Source organism: Mobula birostris, chromosome 5 (genome assembly GCF_030028105.1).
Source record: "Mobula birostris isolate sMobBir1 chromosome 5, sMobBir1.hap1, whole genome shotgun sequence".
NCBI lineage: Eukaryota > Metazoa > Chordata > Chondrichthyes > Myliobatiformes > Myliobatidae > Mobula > Mobula birostris.
This window is the reverse complement of record NC_092374.1, coordinates 83,254,790-83,260,775: the sequence shown is the minus strand read 5'-3', so window position 1 is coordinate 83,260,775 and position 5,986 is coordinate 83,254,790. Positions and strand designations below refer to the sequence as shown.

The 5,986-nt window shown below is 47.7% G+C and overlaps 1 non-coding gene across 1 annotated transcript; it reads left to right on the top strand.

The window, feature by feature from the left end:
* The first annotated feature begins 2,011 nt into the window (after nucleotides 1–2,011).
* trnak-cuu (transfer RNA lysine (anticodon CUU)) lies at nucleotides 2,012–2,084 on the top strand. The gene has a single exon. It is a non-coding gene; the product is annotated as a tRNA-Lys (tRNA).
* Nucleotides 2,085–5,986: the final 3,902 nt, after the last annotated feature.

Below are 5,986 nucleotides of genomic sequence, written 5' to 3'. Positions count from 1 at the left end.
CCCATTCTGATATGTCTATCCACGGCCTCCTCTACTGTAAAGATGAAGCCATACTCAGGTTGGAGGAACAACACCTTATATTCCGTCTGGGTAGCCTCCAACCTGATGGCATGAACATTGACTTCTCTAACTTCCGCTAATGCCCCAACTCCCCGTCGTACCCCATCCGTTATTGATTTTTATACACACATTCTTTCTCTCTGTCTCCTTTTTCTCCCGCTGTCCATCTGACTATACCCCTTGACCATCCTCTGTGTTTCCACCCCCCCCTTGTCCTTCTCCCTGGGCCTCCTCTCCCATGATCCTCTCATACCCCTTTTGCCAATCACCTGTCCAGGTCTTGGCTCCATCCGTCCCCCTCCTGTTTTCTCCTATCATTTTGGATCTCCCCCTCCCCCTCCCACTTTCAAATCTCTTACTAGTTCTTCCTTCAGTTAGTCCTGATGAAGGGTCTCGGCCGGAAACGTCGATTGTGCCTATTCCTATAGATGCTGCCTGGCCTGCTGCGTTCACCAGCAAATTTGGTGTATGTTGCTTGAATTTCCAACATCTGCAGAATTCCTCGTGTTAGCGACCTTATAAATTTTCTCTGCACTCTTTCAACTTTATTTACGTCTTTCCTGCAGGTAAGTGACCAAAACTGTACACAATACTCTAAATTAGGCCTCACCAACGTCGTATACAATTTCAATATAACATCGCAGCTGCCGTACTCAATACTTTGATTTATGAATGCCAAAAGCATTCTTAATGACATTAGTTACCTGCGCCGCTACTTTCAATGAATTATGGACCTCTCTTTCCAGATCCACTTATTCTGCCACACTCCTCAGTGCCCTACCGTTCACTGTGTTAGACCTGCCCTGGTTGGTCATAACAAAGGTCAACACCTCGCACTTGTCTGCATTGAATTTCATCTATGATTTTCATCCCATTTTTCCAGTAGGTCCAGATCCCTCTACAAGCCATGATAGCCTTCCTCGCTGTCCACTGAACGCCCAGTCTGGAGTCATCACAAATTACCTGGCCCACTGAATAACTGAGGACAAATCCGTAGATACACTTGAAGCACGTGAGTGTGTGCGCGCGCGTGCGCGTGAGTGTTGTCTGCGTACGGCTGCGTGCGCTCAAAATGCGGAAATGCGTCAACGCTGATTTTTCTCCACAGATGGCTGAGTTCCTCCTGCATTTAGCGCGTTGTTCCAGATTCCAGCGTCTGCTGTCAAATGTGCCTCTTGTTTACACCTTCTCAGTCCGTTCATCCACAAAGACAGAAACACTCCGATACCTTCTCACATCGCACACAAACTCTGTCTCTCACACTCTGTCATGAGCCCTGCGAACCAGTGTAACGAGCCTTAGTGCGTTCGGCTCCAATGTTTCCTTGCAGGCAGTCACCGTAAATACAAAGAAACACAACAGAGTCAGTGAAAAACCGGACACAGCACAGACCGACCAACAACCAATGTGCAAAAGTCAGCAAACTATGCAAATACAAAAAGAGAAATAAAAAATAAACAATAAATATCGAGAGGGTGAAATGAAGTGTCCTTGAAATTGAATCTATCGGTTGTGGAACCGGTTCTGATTTACGGTTTACGGTTGTGGAGTACTAGCTGTTCCTGAACCTGGTGATGTGGGCCTTGAGCTCCTGTTACTTCTTCCTGATGGCAGCAGCAAGAACAAAGCATGGATTCGATGGTGGGGTCAGGGTGGGGGGGGGGGGTCCCTGATGATGGATGCTACTTCCCTGCGACAGCGCTCCTCGCAGGTGTGCTCACTGGGGGTAGGATTTTACCAGTGATGGACTGGACTGTATCCAGTAACTTTTGTTGGGTTTCCATTCAAGGGGATTTCGTGGTTCTATACCAGGCTGTGGTGCAACCAGTCAATATAGTCTCCAGGACTCATCTGTACGCTTTGGTCAGCTGTAGAGTGTATAGAAAGGGTATTTAATCACTTTTGCCCCCAACTTTGCGACAAGGATGCAAAGAAGTGAGATCCTTTCGGAGCCCAGCTAGCTCAGTCGGTAGAGCATGAGACTCTTAATCTCAGGGTCGTGGGTTCGAGCCCCACGTTGGGCGATGCTCTCTTTAACTGCCTCTGAGAAAATCTCAGCGTTTCTTCACTCCAGCTCTTTATACCGGTTATCACCCGGATTCCTTCCTCGACACAAAACGTGATTTCATTGTGATACAACGTTACGTACATGTCACCGTATATTCCCCTGAGATTCATTTTATTGCACGTATTTACGGGAAAATAAGAAAGAAATATAATCCAATTCATGATAAACTGTACATAACCAAAGACGGTCACAAAACCAATATGCAAAAAAGACAACATTTACAAATAGATAAGTAGGTAGATAGATAGATAGATAAATGAATGAATGGATGAATCAAATAAACAACGCTGAGAACTTGGAGTCGTTGAAAGTGAGCCTGTAGGTTTTGGAATCAGTTCAGTGTTGGGGTGAGTGAAGTGCTTCACACTGATAGTTGTTGAAGAATCAGGAGCCTGATGCTTGCAGGGTAACAACTCTTCCTGAACCTGGTGGCGTGGGGGCAGCGACAAGAGAGCATGGCCTGGATGGTGGGGTCCTTGATGATACTTGCTGATTTCTTGTGGCAGCGCTATTTGTAGATGTGCTCAATGGTGGGGAGGGTTTTGTCTGTGATCGACTCGTCCGTGTCCACCACTTTTTGGTAGACCTCTCCATTCCTCAGCATTGGTACAATTACCCCTCACAGATGCAGTTTGACCGCTTTTGTTTCTTCCGGGTTCCATTTCGGCAGCATCCTGACTCCAGACCATCCGGACTCTCCCCAGAATTCAAGTCCTCCAGTCACAGCGACACCTCGTGAAACGCTCTGCTCCCTCTACAGTTCAATGACGTAATGTCGATAGTATGACAATGGGAATTGGACGTAATATTCCCTGTGCTGTCTGACCAATGTCGTCACAACACTTGTACACAGATGCATCTGCGGTGAATGTTGCATCGAAATACTGGCATCTATAAATTTGCTGATGATAGAAGCATTGTTGGCAGAATTTCAGCTGGTGACTAAAGGGCGTACAGGAGCGACGTAAACCATTTAGTCGAGTGTTGTCGCAGCAACAACCTTGCTCTCAACGTCAGCAAGACCAAAGGGCTGATTGTGGACTTCAGAAAGGATAAGGCGAGAGAACGCAAAACCAATCCTCATAGACGGATCAGAAGTGGAGAGAGTGAGCAATTTCAAATTCCTGGGTGTCAATATCTCAGAGGACCTGACCTGGACCGAACATATTGATGCAGCTATAAAGAAGAAGAGATAGCGGCTATATTTGATTAGGAGTTTGAGGAGATTTGGTTTGTCAACTGAAACACTGGAAAACATCTACAAACGTAGTTTTACAAATGTACCGTGGAGAGCATTCGGACTCGCTGCATCACTGTCTGCTACGGGGAGGGCCGGGATGTGGGGGGGGGGGTGCGGGGGGGAGGCGGTCGGATACTGCAGAAGATGAAAATAAGTTGCAGAAATTTGTAAATTTAGTCAGCTGTATCATGGTTTCCAGCCTCCATTGTACAGTATCTAAGGCATCGTCAAGCAGCGGTGTAGTAGGAACGCAGCGTCCATCATTAAGAATCCCCGCCACCCAGGACATGTTCTCTTCATAATGTTACCGTCGAGAAGGAGGTACAGAAGCCTGAAGGCACACACTCAGCGATTCAGGAACAGTTTCTTCAGCTCTGCCATCCGATTGCTAAATGGTCATTGAACCCATGAACACCACCTCACTGCCTTTTTATTTCTGTTATTTTGCACTACAGTACTTATTTTAACGTAAATATTTAATGGACATAAATGCCAGGGCATCAAAGGGTATGGGGTAAAGGCAGGGGAGTGGGGATGAGTGGAAGAATTGGATCAGTCCATGGCGGAACAGACTTGATGGGCCGAATGTCCTACTTCTGCTACTATATCTTCTGGTCTCATGTGCTTAATGTAACTCCGTTTTTCTCTATATTTATTTATCATATATTTCATTGTATTGCTGCCGTAAAGTTAATAAATTTCACGACGCACGTCGGTGATATGAAATCTGGTTTTGATTATTGACCACCGACGTTGCATGCCGCCTTCTGGCACAGTCAGCTAGTTCATTGGTGGCGATGAGACTCTTAATCTTAGGGATGTAGGTTCGAGCCCCGCGTTGAGAGCAACTTTCTTTAAGTTCGAGTGGATTCAAACTACCATGGATTCCGGTTAATTGTGCCGTTGGATAATCGGGGCAGCCGCTTATTTGGAGCAACTCCTAAAGAACAAAAAAAAATCCAGAAAATAGTCGGGGTAGCCCTTGTTGAAGATAGGATAATGTAAAACTTTGTTTGTCCCGAAGGAAGTTATTGTTGCAAGTTTGCTCAATCAGAAATATTTACTTTAAAATGCAAAATGTAAGCATTGAGGTAAGAAAAAAGATCATTGTGCATTAAACAGTAATAGTGCAACATACAGATGTGCATCGAAACCAGATAGCTATGTATTTAAGAAGAAAGAGTTGTAGAATCTTCTAGCCACAGGGAGAAAGGATCTCCTGTGACGTTCAGTGGTGTTACTCGGTGGTATCAGTCTGTTACTAAAGGCGGTCCACTGTTTGTCCAGTATGTATGTCATGGAGGGTGGGAGAGGGATTGTCCATAATGATCCATAGTTTCTGCAGCGTCCTCCTCTCAGACATAACCACCAGGGAATCCAGCTCCACCCCCAGAACAGAACCATCCTTCCTGACGAAATTATTGATTTTCTTGGCGTCAGCAGCCCCACCCTGCTGTCCCAACAGTTTACAGAGTAGAGGAGAATGCTGGTCGCAGACGTTGAATGACCCGAGCCTCCTCTGTCATGCTCCGGTCCGTGAAGTCCACATTCCAGTTCACGGTCTACTCCGTGGACACGACTCCGGGTCTTCCAGCTGTCCCTTTTTCTGGTTGGGTTAATCACAGGCAGCTGATTCCCATCTTGGGGCTTGGAATATAAATAGCCTCGGGGTTGAGTGTAAGCTGCTGGTTTGTCTTGTCAAGATCCCCTGGGAGCGACCTGCTGGTGGAAGGCTAGACTGGCCAATTGCCATCTTTTGACCGCGTTATTGCTTCATGGAGCCTTGCTGTCAGTAGTCGGAGGTGTCTTTGCGGTATGGATTCGGCCGTTTCCCGGGCCAGCTGAGTGGTCTTCAGCCACTCCGAGCTAAGTAGGGATTCGGCTGTTTCCGTAGCCAGCTGAGGTTGCTGGCCGTAACCGCGACTCAGAGCAACTCCGATGCAGAGAAGGAACTGTCTGTCTTTCTTCGGTGTTTGTCTCTTCTTGTCCTCGCCTCCGTGGGGTAAGTCAGGCCGTTCTGCCGTTGCCCTGCAGGGGGATCTGTCCTGTCTTGTCTTCGCCTCCCTGGAATAAGTCAGGCCATTCAACCGTTGCCCTGCCGGGGGATTTCTCCTGTCTTGTCCTCGCTTCCCTGGAATAAGTCAGGCCGTTCTGCCATTGCCCTGAGGGGGGATCTGTCTTACCATGCCTTTGCTTCTGATGGGTAAGACCGGCCGTTTTGCCGTTACCCGACGGATGGCCATGTCCTACCTTGGTGTGGAGATCAAGATGAGTCCCGGCTTTTCGAAAGATAAGTCCCGGCTCTATGTTGATGTTCAGTTCCCTGTCTGTCTCCTAGCTCCAGCCTCCAGGTTATCAGCTTCCACATTTCAAGACTCCAGCGTGCAGCCTCAAGCCTTAAGACCATGGTTCCTAGTCCGGGTTCCCACTTTCCCAAGCCCAGGCTCCTAGTTCATGGTTCCTAGTCCGGGTTCCCACTTTCCCAAGCCCAGGCTCCTAGTTCATGGTTCCTAGTCCAGGTTCCCGCTTTCCCAAGCCCAGGCTCCTAGTTCATGGTTCCTAGTCCGGGTTCCCTGTCTAGTCCATGTCCTAGCCCAGGTCTGTGTTCTTGTCCCTGC